A 14,037-nucleotide genomic window follows, 5' to 3' on the forward strand; every position below is an offset into this window, starting at 1 on the left:
GAGCTTAACTTGCAAAGATTTTCAAGGAACCGAAGGAAGAAGAAGAAGAAGAAGAAAAGAAAAGAGGAGTGGAAAAGGAGGTAACCGTGAGAATGAAGGAAGGAAATTCAAGGGAACAAGGGTGTAATGAGGTGGGGAGATGGTGGTTGCATGGGGTAGTGTTTACTAAATACATAACGTGTACTGACCACTTAAAACACAGTCTAACTGACACGCCTTAAACCAAGATATAAAATTTACACTCTCGACTCTTACGCTATAAACCATATGAATATTATAATTAAAAAATTCATAAAAATATTCTCTATCATTTCGAGAGTAGGTTAGCCTCGTCCTGTGAGTACATAATCAAACTCGACCTGAAACCATCAACTCAATCAAAATCGTTAAAATAATATAGAAACAATTCATGAAATCACATGTATAATCAAAACTTAAAAAAATTTAAGAATATAAAACCATTTAGTCAAGAATACTCTTTTAAATCATGAATAATAAAATGAAATAAATTAAAAATCATTTAACACAACACATGAAATCATTTAATTAAGAATAACTATTAAATCATGGTTAAATAAAATAAAATAACTTAAAACTAATTTAAAATTCATTTAATAAATCATGAATAGATTTATGGATTTCCCAGGTATTACAGCATTCATTCAATCATTCTTTGTGATTGTGTATTGTTTTAATCCGTGATACAATATTCTAGATGACACCAAGTTTTTCTGCTCGTAATTTTTTTTACCACATTGGCCCTTGTATTTTGAACTCTGACTAAACCATCAAGTAGTTGAGGGATTTACGTATATTCCATGTTTTTGTCTCATGTGAAAGGTGGTTTCTCAAATTCAGTGTTCAGTTTTTATGAGTTTAATGACCAATGTCATGTGTACAACCTTGAAAAAGAACCGGATGAAAATGGAAAAAGCTACCTATTTGAGTCCAATGAAGACTGTTCTTTTAGTGTGCAGGCTACCACTTCTAGATGTTTTAATAACCAACTCAAGGGTAATCAAGTGTGAAAATTTCAAATATTTTTGAAAAACTTAGGTATTGCTGGTGGTGTTGTCAACACGAGAGACAACACTACACTTATGAACATATCATGTACATGTGGTTGAATTTTATTTTTATATTACATTCTATTTTAGGCATAAAATAAGACATGCATATGCATTCAGAATTGTAAATATTTTCTGTTCAGTGTTTGACGTTCTAAACAAACAAAATTTGGTGAAATACTCTATTTACTGAAAATTGAATTTTTGTGATTGACAATGATTTAGTGGAGTTGAGCCAATGTGGAGTTATTTATGGAAATTTTTGATTGCTTTCAATCTCGGATTATTGTCAAATCGGGTTGGATTTTATTCCCTTGATTTGAAAAGTTTTACCCGTAAGAATTTTTGTTGGTAAGTGTTTCTGAATGAGTATTTTGAAGGTGAATGGTTGATTGTGGATTTATTTTTACTGTTCAATGGATTTCTTTTAAGCATATATTATTCATTTATTTGATCATTCTTATGCTTAATTGGTCTTTGCATTCATCAAATTACTTTCATACATTCATTCGTTTTGATTATCTTTAAGCTTATCCGCTTTCTGTTCAAATCATATTGTCTTTTTGTTTTGGTTTTTCCAAACATGTGCCTACTTCTGCTGAGAGGAAGAACCTGATGTAGATATGCAACAGAAACGTGAAGATAACAGTCCTAACATTTTAGATAGTTCATCTTCCATCTATGAGAATGATGAATTTGAGGAAGCGAACACTAAATATTCTGCTGGTGATGATGTTCTGAAGGATGTTGCCAACACTGGAGGCAACATGGAGTATGCAAAGAATAAGATTAATCGGATGCTTCCAAGAGGCAGAATTGGTTGAATTTTTTTCAAGACTCGAGGTCTTTTTGCTACTGTCTCTTCTTTTGTTCCTTACAATAAAGCCTGTTCTGGAACTCTTTCCAAACCTCACTACTAGTGTAGGTGCTGAGCAATCTGTCAAGTTTGACAGAGTGTCTGTGCATGAGCGAATCTACAGGTTTGATTCAGTTACTAACGCTGCTCTATACCACACTTTTGATGATGAAGAGAAAGGAGTTCTGGTGGATATCAATGAGTGATGTGAAGAACTAGAATCCTTCAACCAACTATACAGCGGTAACCAAGTACAATCTCTGGTATTTTTGCAGTTGGAACATGACGTCCTTTCAAGTTTGGTGAAGCTGGTATTCAAGTTCATATTCCAATTTGCTGATTAAGGTTTATAAATTTACAAATTTTCCTTTTCCATCCCTCATTTAGGGATTCTGGAATCATATGGCTTTATCCGAGACATTGATGAGTCATTGTCTCTGGTTGGTGAAGAATTGAAGGTTACTCATATTTTGCTGAAAGGGAAAATAGACCTAACTTGGTCTGAATCTGATGTTGCGCCTCGTGTTGCTAACAATGCGCGCAACACTGCTCCCACAACTGATTTTCTGTAGATCACTCATGCCGCTATACAATCTTCGATGGATCATGCAGTGAAGAAAATAAGTCAGGAGAAGGAAGAAAGTATATACTATGAAGCCTTATTTGCTGAGTATCGATTGATGATTGAATTGGATGTTTTTGTTCCTCCCATTGCTACTGAGGAAAGTGTCTTTTATGATGATAATGAAGCTTTCTTGACTCATGTTCTGGAATTCTAAAGCAAGGGAAGGCTGATATTTCTGTGGTTATTTCTGCTCATCCTTCCGATGATGAGCTTGATAAAGAGATGCTGGAATAATTTGCTGCAATCAGGCCCAATGTATTTGATAATTTCTCCATATTTAAGATGAGTTTGATGCTTAAGCGAGTGAGGAGTCAAGTCTTCTGAAGAAGATGATGATGCTGATGATGGTGTTACTGATGATGGTGTTACTGATGATGTTGCCAACATCACAGATAACACAGATGTTGCGGAGTATTATTTGACCTCTGCCTTCTCCAACAAGTTCTACTTTGGAGAAGATGTTGCTGTGTGACTCTTGTATATGAATAGAGGGTTGATTGATGAAAATAATATCGATGTGGACACCTATGGAAGGTTCAATATGGTTGAATTTTTGAAGGATCAAAAGCTATTTTATATTTTTACTACAGTGATGCCCTACAGCAGGAAGCCAGGGCAGGAATTTTTTGGTGAGAAAAAAGATTTTTGTGTTCAATACTGCCACAACCAATACTCTTCATGACACATTGGATGTTGAAGAAGAGAACCACCCTGATATTCATGAAATCAGTGCTGTACTCACTGGTGGTTTGATAAAGAAGTTTCCTAGCTGATTCTCTGCTACACACCTCAAGATTGTACTCCAGTTTGCAGATGGAGGATTAAAATCCACCAAGTTGTTTTTTTCCATCTTTGATCTATGGAATTTCGGAGTTTTAAGGTTTGTTTCGTGATATTGGTGAAGGTCTCTCTGAACTGAGTGAAGATCTGAAGGTTGCAGCTGCTTTACTCAAAGAAAAAGAAAGCTTTACCTTCCTTGGTCTAAATATCTACTGCTATTGTTACTGATATTGATGTTGTTCCTGATGTTGTCAACACGGGAGACAGCATTGAAGAACCTGAAGAAACTGTGCCTCAACAATCCACTCTGGATTTCTCTCTCACTATCATTCAGGCTCTCATGGCTCATGCTGAAAAGAAGATTGGCCAAGCCCAATAGGACTTGGATATTTATGGAGCCTTGTTAGCTGACTGTCGTACAAGACTTGGCATTTTTTGCCATAAAGGGGGAGAGAATGCACAAGATGAGGCTGATTCATTTGGGACTAAGGACGATGAGGATGAGGACACTGAAAATCAGGAGGGATATGATAGTGATCAATTTTAGATTGATTGGTGTCACCCTATATTTTTTTCTTATCTCATCTTAGCTTTAATTTTCTAATTATTATATCGCTTTTTATTTTGTTCTAGTTTTGTGCTTTAATTGTTCAAATATGCTCTAAGTAGACTAACTTTTCTGCCCCACTTATGTTCTAAAATATGAATTATAGAATTCCTAAGTACTACTGTCCATGTTATCCATCGTGTTGCCAATACGAGGGACAACACTTCAGGGGGAGACTTACTAATTTAGGGGGAGAAATGTTTTAAAATCAGGGGAAGTTTATGTTTGAAATTGTTTGTGCTGGTTTTGTCCAAAAAGGAAAAAAGGAGGAGATTGAAAAGAATATTAATTTCTTAATAATCTTTGCCTTAAGTGTAATTATTATATTGAATTTTGACTTCTAGACAAAAGATTTGATATGATATGTTAAATATTTACGTGCTATTATCGAAAATATTGTTATCGATATTTTCCTAGATTAAATATTATCTTGATAAAAAATTTATGTGTATCATGGTTATTAAATATTATCAAGATATATTTGAAAGAGTCATGTTCCTAACAAAGACTTGTTTCCTTATTTGTGTAGGACTCTACAAGAAAATCTTTTCCATGCTTGGACTCTCATCTATAAAAAAGGATTTCTGCGCACAAACAATGAAGACTTCAGAAGAGAATTCACTGTACTTTCAGAGAAAAATCACGTTGAAGAATTCGAAGATTTCTGAAGAATATTTTTGTAGCCATCGTTGCTACTTTTCTCGCGTTGCCATTGGTGTTGGAGACATCAGAGACACCACTTAGTATATAGTGTTGTTCGAGTATCTTTTTTGTTTCTTCAAGTTTTGACATACGGGAGTTGCATCTATTTATTTTATATTCTGATTGTTTAGGATGCAAGATTGATTTATCAGCTTGTTGAAAAATTTAGAATTTAATGAATTTTCGTAAAATCACTAGTATTGCTTTGTAAGACGGATCTATTATTTTCTAGTGATTCTTTAGTCCTAAGACACCCGCAAAAGTTTTTAAACTCGTGAAAAATTAATTTCTTGTGTTATTTATTTTTGTTGATTATTTGTGTTTTATTAATTCCGTTGTATGTTGTCTCTGGTGTTGTAACACTTTGGACAACACGATCTCTACACGAAGTTAAGATAAAACACAATTATACCTTACATATTGCATTATATATATTATACCTGTACAACTTTGAATAAATCAAAATTCAAATAATTATCAAACCATAATCAACCTCCAGCAACACATCTAAACAAAATAATAAGATATTCATACAGATTTTTTAATTCAAAATTTCATTATTTAAATAAGATATAAACTTTAATGAAATAACTATATTTCACTTAGAAACAAACATCATTACTTCTTCCAACAAAATAAGACTTTAAAATCAATAGAATATATCAATCACACACAACTAGCTATACAAATAATAAATGGTTTGTTTGTATTGAGATCCCGGATGACGCAACCTTCTAGCTTGGATACACCTGGTAGAACTTTTGGACCCGCTGTATTTGTGGTGATGCTGAAATCTTAACTTGTTCTACAAACTATTGAGTCATGAAATAATTTCTGGGATGTCAACAGTGACCAACCGTGAGAAAAAACCAAAGGTGTTGCTCAAATTTTTTGGCCAGAGGGTGAGGTCATTTTCCAGTAGGATCGAGATATAGCAATTTGGAAACTCGGGAGAAATAAAATCCAACACAATGTCAAGCTCCTGGCTGACAGCCAAACAAGTTAGAGGAATCTGACATAACACACGGGTAAGAATTTAACAGACAATAGAATGCTCAATTTAACTCCTCCTACCCAAAAAATTTGCTAGAGAACATATGATCCTAGCATCAAAGTCACTACAAAAATACTAGAAGAAACAACATAAAAACCCATCAAAACACAAAAAAATCAAGCATTTAGATAGACACTATAGCACAACTTCAATGCGATTGCCCAACTTTGCTCTAGGTGTCGGGTCTTTTATATTGAAAGGATGGCACACTTCCAACATTTGCTAAAAATGTCAACCAGTTATACCCGTCCTTAGCATTAATATAAATTATCGTTAAGTCAGATCTTAATTTACATGGCCCGTTTCGAAGTGAAATAAATTTACCAATTATCTATAATTCGGGGCCTTACAAACCAAAGAGAATGCCAAATAATATTCTAAGCTTCGAATTCTTGCCACATTATATTGACAAATCAACAAAAGAATACCAAATTTTTTTTTTTTGAATACTATGAGAAATTATTGTGATTACATAGACTACAATGTGTTTCAAAATATATAAAACACATAAATTTTCATCAACCTCGAGCACATTAAAATAACCTGCAAAATACATAAGATAAAGTTACCAAATTAATAATAATAAAAACTCTAAAAGATCCACTAATCAAGTAAAAAAACACGTTCAATTAACTTTACTAAACTTTGCCTAGCCTTTGCATGCATACAACTTGTCTGTGCGTATATATTGTTTAGTCTAATAGTTATAAGTCTTCCATTTATATCCTAAAGCATAACATGATCCAATAATTAACTTAAATCAAGCAATTTACACCAAACTAAGTACATAAAAACTCGTATACAATGAAGAGAGTGCAGAATTTATCAAATCAAAGAATCAAATATTTGAAGTTCAACGTGTGATTAGAGTGAAAAAAAAAGCTTTTCAAAAAATTCTTTTATGCTAAAATATGCACTTTTAAGTAGTTTTTGATCTCTGGGTGAGTTCGTAAGATTTTTTCTAAGTGCTTAAGAACTAAAAATTACAGATTTTATAAGACCACAAATTAGACATACTTGTGTATCTACTTCAGCCTATATAAAAAAATATATTGTTTTCTAACTACGTCGTTCAATTATCGAAATGATTCGAATGTGCCTATATATCCAAACCCACTTTAAAATTATTTCAACAAGGAATTAAACCCAAAATAATGTATTCCAGTTTTCAGAGAGCCAATAAGTGAATGCTGAATATATAGATCAAAAAAATCATATACATGATCAAGTACTTGAGAAATACGAGGATAATGTTCAATGACAGACAAAAGATGAATATGTAACCCATCACCAAAAGCCTAATTAAAGCAGGATGCTACCAAAATGAGCGAGTTGCCAAGTTCATATGTACCACCAGGTAGAATCTTAGTGGAAAATTAGGGAAAAAATAATGAATTGATAAGAAATAAAAAACTTAAAAAATGGTGGTGATGCTTTCGGACGAGCCCATTGATTTGGGGACGTAGGACTCATCCCCGATGCCGGACGATCGGAGGATTCACTCCTGGAATTCGATGCTTTCTTCATCTAACTTACCGGATTTTCGATCCAGCTCGATGAATTGTTCTTTCGAAACCTATATGTATATATTGAAACATTTACATCTCAATCATTTAACCAATTAAATATTTGTGACAAAGAAAAACTTAAGTTTCCAAACATATTAAACAAAGTTTCATTAATTGTATCCATCAGTATTGTATATATCAATACTTTAGCCATAATAACTCCAACTTTTTTATTGATCATATATACTTTCAAGTAAAATCGTATCTTCAAATCGTCGTGAGGCTTGGAACATGCAAAATCAAGAAGGTAAATGGAATGAGGGTGGGAGAGGAGGTAAACCGAAAGAGTGAACACAGAAACGAACACAAAACCAATCACGGCGGTGAGATCATATCCTTGCGTGTTGTCCCATACACAAAAAAAAAAAAAAAAAAATTTGTTGCGACGGTTTTTCCTTCGCAAAAAGCGTCGCAAATGCTAATTTGATATGTTTGCGATGGTTTAAACCATAGAAATTTGCGACGGTTTTTTAAAAACCGTAGCAAATTTAGCTACGGTTTTTAAAAAACCGTTGCAATGTGTGTGGTTGATGGTAAAACAATAGCTAAACATGATTAAGGGATCCTTATTTGCGTTTAAAGAGTTGAAAATCAGATTCAGAATGATCAAAAATGGTTCAGAGGGCTTGAAGTGTTGGGACAATTCGGAAGCTCCGAAGAGTATTCGGAAGCACCGAACTGGTTCAGAGGCCAGAGTTAGCGATCGAAAGTACCGATTAGTTTGGAAGCACTGAACTGTAGATCGAAAGCTCCGATCTTGTGTCAGTCAGAAAGGGTATGAGTTTTTATTGGGTGATTGGATTTGAGAGAGTTCGAAAGTTCCGAACTTAATTCTTCTCCCTTTTCCTTGGTCTCTAGCCATCTTTAGCCGTCTTCCTCCGTCAAAATCTGATGCCTAACCCTCGATTCTCCTCAAATAAGACAAGAAATATCCTTCAAAATCTAACTAGAAAAGTTCCCATATTTTTGACAGTGCAGCGCTGGAGCGCTGCTTCTTCGGTGTTGGGGCGCTTAAGTTTCGACTTTTTATTTTTCACGAAAAGACATCTAGCGCTGGAGCGCTTCAAAAGTGGTGTTGGGGGCGCTTGAACATGAATTTACGGGCGCTAGAGCGCTGGAAAACTGGCACTGGGGCGATGAAGTTTCAAATAAAATCCTTTTTTGAGCTACAGAGAAGCGCTGAAGCGCTCAAAATGAGGCGCTGGGGCTGGTCTTCTTGTCCAACACACAAAATTTTTGCAAAAATCATATCTAGAGTTTTAGCCATTGGATTGGGCTGAAATTTGGACAGAAACTTTAAAACATCCTAAAAACTTCATTATGAATGGTGGAGATTGGATTTGGATCTCTATAGCATCTCCAATAATTTCTGGACACTTGTTATTTCGTAATTCCTTCATGCGCCTCTTCTCAGTGCTCCGACTTTGATATTTGCACTTCTTTTCGCTTTGATCTTAACTCCTTCTCCTTATTTAATCTATTTCAATTCTTTTACATACCAAAAATTGATTGTTACCTAAATTCCTGAAATGACAAAAACAACACAAACACGCATAATATCGCTCGATACATAACAAAATTCAAGTTAAATCATATAAAATATAAATGCAAAAATTGTACTTATAAAATCCCCCTAAACATAAAATTTTGCTAGTCCCGAGCAAAATAAAATAAAACTAAGAGAAAAAGTAAATAACCAAACAACTAACACAACCAACGCAAGTCATGATATCAATTAATGCAGTCGGCCCTAGAGTTATTTTTCATCATGTAGTCCACTTCTTTTCTACATCATTCTCAAGAGTTCTCGTGTGTGTGTGATTTGCCAATCTCGTCTACCCATCCTAACATTCGATCAAATCATGCAACCAGTAAGTCTTACAGAGTCATTAATCCTGCCCTTTAGTTTCAACACACTCTCCACCAAGTTCAACCCTTACTCACAAAGTTCAAAAGGAATTTTTCGGGTAATTATTTAGGCTCAAGAATATTCAACAGGAGAACAAGTATCCAGTATATATCAAGAAAAACAAATCTCATGATTCAGGTAAAGGGAAATAGATAGTTTCAATTTATGTAGTATTGAGTAGGCTGAGTTTATCAATTTCATTGCATTGCTAGATATTTATCTGACTACTTCTACTCCATACATTCTTCATCTTTTTGTATTTTCTTTGGACTAGGATTTCAATCCGTTTTATTTCAATGCCTCCCTTGCCTTACTTTCTCCATCTTTTTCTTTGGAATTTTGCTTTTTAGCTATCATTTTTGTTTTGAATTTTTTTTCATATATAAGGCTATCAAATGAATAAGGCTAAAAAGGCTCAACGAACTCAACAAAATTGCCTAAATCATCTCCCTGTTTGTATAAGTTTACCTTGATTTCGAGTGTGAATCACCAAAGTTAAGAATCAATTCATCTAATCCTCTTAAAAAATCCACATAACTTTTTTTATTTGTCAGGAGTATCGACAGTCAAGACTTTAATGCATAAATTTGAGAGAACTGAAGATAAGACACAACTAACACTGACTGTACTTCTCAGATAAAACATTAAGGAACAATAATTTTTTTATTTTCTCATCATAGGACGATTATGGTATTGTTCATGACTTTGAATCTTGCAAAAAATTTAAATAAACTCAAGAATGAAATTTTTTTTAAAACACAAATAATAATAAACTAAAAATACAACCGCAAGAATTCAAGCAAAGAACAACAATTAAACTCAAACAACCCCCACACTTAAAAATTTGCATTGTCCTCAATGTATAATAATTCAATAAAAAGAATGGAGGAATGCACATACCTGTGGCATGACCGTCAGTAGTTGTAGCTCATCATCATTCTGGGTGCAAGTGCGTTGGTACTCGAGATTTCTCACGAATTCTAGGTCCTAGAGTAGAAAATTCAATGTTAGGGCGTGAACAAGACATTCTCCCAATAAAACAAAAAAAATTTAAATAAACTAGAAAAAAAATTAACGTAAAAATAAAACAAAAAAATAATAAATTTTGGGTTGCCTCCCAAAAAGCGCTTGGTTTAAAGTCGTCAGCCTGACTTGACGTTGATTTTAGCCAATCCCTGTCACTTTATTGGAGGTCTTGTTCCTCTCTTTCACCCTCCAAACATAGTAAAAAATCATCTTGGATTTGGCTTTCTTTTTCACCTTCTTTGCCACCTTTGGATCTCGCCCGCTCTTCACCTCTATTCCTACACCAAAATTAATCACAAAAGAATCAAATAAATCAATGCGATTACAAGCACGTACCTCATATTGGTAATTCATGGTCTTATAAATATTAAAAGTAACCGCTTCACCGCCAACTCGTAGAGTTAATTCACCCTCCTGCACATAAATCAACGCTCTTCCAGTTGCCAAGAATGGTTTCCCAAAATTAGAGGGACATCTTGATCTTCCTTCATGTCAAGCACTACAAAATCAGCAGGAAAAATAAATTTATCTACTTTTACCAACACATCCTCAACAATTCCACGAGGATAAATAAGAGAACGATCCACCAACTGCAGAGTTATCGTGTTCGGCTTCACCTCGGCAAACTCCAAGACCCTGAAAATAGACAAAGACATTAAATTAATACTTGCACCTAAATCACATAATGCACTATTAACAGTTGCACCACCAATAATACAAGGAATAGTAAAACTCTCTGGATCTTTTAATTTTTGTGATAGTTTCTTTTGCAAGATGGCGCTGTTCTCTTCAATCAAATTCACTTTTTCAAATTCCTCGAGATTTCTCTTCCTCGACATCATATGCTTCATGAATTTTGCATATTGTGGCATTTGCTCCAAAGCATCAGCGAATGAAATATTTATATGAATTTTCTTGAAGATATCAAGAAACTTAGAAAATTGCTCATCCAATGTTTTTTTCTTGAACCACTGCGGATATGGAAAAACAGCTTTCGGTACAAGCGGTTTCTTAGACACAAACGCAGGCTTGCTGGAATTTTTACTCTCATACTTTTCTAATTCAACTTCAATCTCCTCAACTCGATCCTCATCATCTATTACCTTTTGGTCATCGACACCAACTTCTTTCCCACTTCTCAAGGTGATAGATTTACACTGATTCTTTGGATTTACCTCAGTATTGCTAGGAAACGCCCCTCTTTGCTGATTATTCAAGATATTTGCAAGTTGACCAATTTGAATTTCTATATTTTTCATAGAAGCTCCCATATTGGTCATGTGTGTCTGCATATTATAAAGTATAGTCTCATTCCACTCAAATATTTTTGTTGACTCAGATATAAAATTACCTACCAAATCCTCCAAAGATGGTCGACCCTCACCCCCTTGAGTATTGAACCCCGATGGAGGATTCAACATATTTTTATTATTTTCATATGAAATATTCTCATGGTTGTGCAAACAAGGATGATATTGATTGGGTACATCATCACCTTGATAGCTATTAAAATTTTGGTTGTTCACATACTGAGGTTGCTCCACACATTCAAATACACCAGTAGGATAAACTGCAGTCGTCAATGATGTCGACTCAGTTGAAACTTGATTTCCCTTGCTCATCGCGGCCAACTGTGTAGAAATAGCAGCCATTTGAGCAGTCAAGGCCGTGAATGCATCAACTTCATGAATTCCAGCAGGTTTCTTTATCACAGATCTCTCACTCGGCCACTGGTAGCTATTAATCGTCATCTGCTCAAGCATCTCATAAGCATCCATAGAAAATTTAGAAAATATTGATCCTCCAGCAGCAGCATCCACAGAAATCCGAGTTGGCCCATTCAAACCATTGTAAAATAATTCAATCTACTCCCAATCTGCAAAATTATGGTTTGGGCATTTCCATAGCAATTCTTAGTATCCCTCCCATGCTTCATACAACTGCTCATATCATGATGTCTAAATGTAGTGATCTCAATTTTCAATTGGGCAGACTTGGCAGACGGAAAATATTTAGCCAAAAACTTAGAATCCATGTCAACCCATGTAGTAATACTCCCAAGATGCAATGACTGTAACCAACTACGAGCATTGTCCCAAAAAAGAAAACGGGGACAGTCGTAGTCTGATGGTATCCTCAGTAACACCATGAATTTTCACCGTGTCAAAAATCTCCAAAAAAGTGTGCAGATGTAAATTTGGATCTTCAGTAGCTGCACCCCTAAACTGATTCTGCTGCACCATATTAATCAATGCCGGCTTCAAATCAAAATTATTAGCAGTGATATTTTGCCAAGCAATTCCAGAATAGTGATTGTTGATCATCGGTCTAAAATGATCTCTGATTGGCACCGGACCAGTATTTTCTCCTCTTTCTCTTTCTTCAGCCATTTGTTTCAACTCTTATCTTCTAGCTTTTCTCAAGGCTTTCGCATTTTTCTCAATTTCTGGATCAAACAGAAGTGAGTCGTAACTTTTGTTTTTTCGCATAAACAGAGAAGAGAAAATTTAAATTATAACCAATAAAATAAAATAAATTCTCTAAATCAAAATTAATACTAGTTAACATAATTTAATATAAATCAAATAAAATTCATTCCCCGGCAACGGCGCCAAAAACTTGTTGCGGTATTTTTGCTCGCAAGTGTACGATGTCAAGTTATAATATAGGAATTAAGCCCAAGTCGATCCTACAGAGAATGAATAAAATGATATTATATTAAATATTTGCAACTAATAAAATCTTAATCCTATGTAGAGCTACGAGAATGTTTGAAATTCAAGTAAATAAAAATTTCAAAGGATTAAAATTAATTAACGATGAGTTCGCAAGACGAAAATTCAATGAAAGACAAAGTAGAGGTTCAATTTCACTTGAATATATACTAGTTTAATTTCTAAAGAAATCAATATCATAAATTCTTCTTGTTTACTAACCAAGAATTATCAATATTTTCTACTCTCTTTCTTAAGTGACAAGTAAAAATTCATATCTAATCAAACTAAATATTTCTATCAAAGTTTAGATATCAAATTTGGTAAACAACACGATAATTCTTACAATGGCTTCAATGGAGTTATAGGCCTCTCGAACTCTATAAACACCAACGATGTATTTTCCTACGGTCCTAGTCAAAATCGCTTTTCTCGAGTGCTAGATTTCAAATAAATATAACAATTCAACTAGCGATCAGTTAATTGAACGCAATCAATTCAGGAAAACACAAATAAATCGGATGAAGATTCTAATATATCAATCAAAATATCAAAAACATGGTTTCAAGTCAAGCTACGTCGTTCCTCTAGACAAATGAATTAGTTCATAACAAAAATAAAAATCAAACAAAGCATGTTCTTGAACATCATTAAAAAATTAGGAGAATAACAAAATAAAAACGAAGGTAGATGATGCTTCTCCGTCTCCAGAAGTCTCTTCGTCCGTTTTCGTGCCAAAAATGCTTCTTCTCCCTTTTTCTTGGTCTCTAGCCGTCTTCCTCTGTCAAAAACAGATGCCAAACCTCCTCAAATAAGCCAAGAAATATCTTTAAAAATCTGACTAGAAAAGTTTCCATATTTTTGACAGTGCAACGCTGGAGCGCTGCTTCTTAGGCGCTGGGGCGTTTAAGTTTCGAATTTTTATTTTTCACGGAAAGACATCTAGCACTGGAGCGCTTCAAAAATGGCGCTGGGGAGCTTGAACATGAATTTACGGGCGCTGGAAAACTTGCGCTGAGGCACTGAATTTTCGAATAAAGTCTTTTTTTGAGCTACAAAGAAGCGCTGGAGCCCTCAAAATAAGGCGCTGGGGCGCTGGTCTTCTAGTCCAATGCGCAGAATTCTTGCA

The 14,037-nt window shown here is 34.5% G+C and overlaps 1 non-coding gene across 1 annotated transcript; it reads left to right on the forward strand.

The window, feature by feature from the left end:
* The first annotated feature begins 12,075 nt into the window (after positions 1-12,075).
* LOC140885852 (small nucleolar RNA R71) lies at positions 12,076-12,181 on the forward strand. Its single transcript, XR_012151266.1, has one exon. It is a non-coding gene; the product is annotated as a small nucleolar RNA R71 (small nucleolar RNA).
* The last annotated feature ends 1,856 nt before the right edge of the window (positions 12,182-14,037 follow it).

Source organism: Henckelia pumila, chromosome 2 (genome assembly GCF_033568475.1).
Source record: "Henckelia pumila isolate YLH828 chromosome 2, ASM3356847v2, whole genome shotgun sequence".
NCBI classification, from domain to species: domain Eukaryota; kingdom Viridiplantae; phylum Streptophyta; class Magnoliopsida; order Lamiales; family Gesneriaceae; genus Henckelia; species Henckelia pumila.